Source organism: Schistocerca gregaria, chromosome 4, assembly GCF_023897955.1.
Source record: "Schistocerca gregaria isolate iqSchGreg1 chromosome 4, iqSchGreg1.2, whole genome shotgun sequence".
NCBI lineage: Eukaryota > Metazoa > Arthropoda > Insecta > Orthoptera > Acrididae > Schistocerca > Schistocerca gregaria.
In genome coordinates, this window is record NC_064923.1 from 710,105,123 (window position 1) to 710,106,819 (window position 1,697).

The 1,697-nt window shown below is 48.0% G+C and overlaps 1 pseudogene; it reads left to right on the forward strand.

Moving 5' to 3' along the window:
* The first annotated feature begins 1,229 nt into the window (after positions 1 to 1,229).
* LOC126268303 (5S ribosomal RNA) lies at positions 1,230 to 1,347 on the forward strand (annotated as a pseudogene).
* Positions 1,348 to 1,697: the final 350 nt, after the last annotated feature.

Below are 1,697 nucleotides of genomic sequence, written 5' to 3' on the forward strand. Positions count from 1 at the left end.
AAAAAACAAAATCCTTTTATAAAGCTCTACAAAATCGCCAGTCAAACATGACCAAACAGCCTTCTACATTACTCAGGAAACGTACACTCATTGCTAAACTTTAACAGTAGTCTTGCAGCACATGCATAGTAACACAAAATAAATAACGTCTCTCAGACGACGACAGATACAGAAAGGCTTACGAAATCTAGGCACAGTTAAAAATGCGTAGCTGGCTCATTGCAAGGAAATACAGCGCTCTTATTAACTGTTAAAAGAACTCACATCCACGTAGTGTCCGTGGGTCACACGTAATAAAACAAATTCGTCACTAGAGGAATATTAAAATCAATACATGAAACGATGATGATATCGTTTAGGCCACGTCGTAAGCGATACCTGTATTAGACAGTATATAGTTACTTAAAGCAAAACACAATCGTACGACTCGAAAGCAATAATATACGAATACTAACAGGAAAAAAAATTAACCGTTCACAATAAATAAAGAAATTTTAAGAACAGACAGCTGAAGGTGATATCACCAATCCTCGTCCAGTTTCCCATATACGAAAATCGTTGTAAATGCTGCTCGATACCCTGGATTCTGGCACTTGGGTTCAAAATGGCTCTGAGCACTATGGGACTTAACTGCTGTGGTCATCAGTCCCCTAGAACTTAGAGCTACTTGAACCTAACTAACCTAAGGATATCACACACATCCATGCCTGAGGCAGGATACGAACCTGCGGCCGTGGCGGTCAGGCGGATCCAGACTGAAGCGCCTAGAACCGCTCGGCCACACGGGCCGATCCTGGCACTGGGCCAGAGCTGATGTCCGAACTGAACTTACCCATTTTCTATCAAAAACAGATGTAGCAGCTTGCTGGCCGCAGGAGTACCGCATCATCAGAAGGCAGTTCACACACACAAGAGCATTACCTCGTTTCTAAATGGCGCCACGATACTATGGCAATAGAGGTAACACACGAAGATGCAGGACGTACGAGACGTACCGGTGCCCCATCAGAGTTCCTTCGCTAACTACCACCTGTCACCTGAAGTGATATCCAATGATTCCTTACCCCATGACACCAGGACTAACGCCACTGCGCCTCTCCAAAGCACTGGAAGAGTGGTACTTCTCGCCGGGCCTTAATCGCCGACGATGCTCGTCTAGAATAGTACAGAAATGCGATTCATCGCTGAACACAGTGCGACACTATTCGCCAACAGCCTATGCTTCCCGGGGCAACGGCCTTGTCGCAGTGGATACACCGGTTCCCGTCAGATCACCGAAGTTAAGCGCTGTCGGGCTTGGCTGGCACTTGGATAGGTGATCATCCGGGCCGCCATGTGCTGTTGCCATTTTTCGGAGTGCACTCAGCCTCTTGATGCCAACTGAGGAGCTACTCGGCCGATTAGTAGCGACTCCGGTCACTGAAAACCATCATAACGACCGGGAGAGCGGTGTGCTGACCGCACGGCATTCCTATCCGCATTCTCAGTGAGGATGACACGGCGGTCGGATGATACCAATGGGACACTTGGGGCCTGAAGATGAAGTGTTATGCTTTCCGGAGAAGGCACCAGCCAAATCGCAACCGTTTGTGTTGTGTTAACGGCAGGCTACCCGCATGACGGCAATTCCCTCAGCTGGCCGCTTCTAAACATTGAGCAATGGCACCGGTTGGCACAGAACGTTTCAGGAAGTCCAC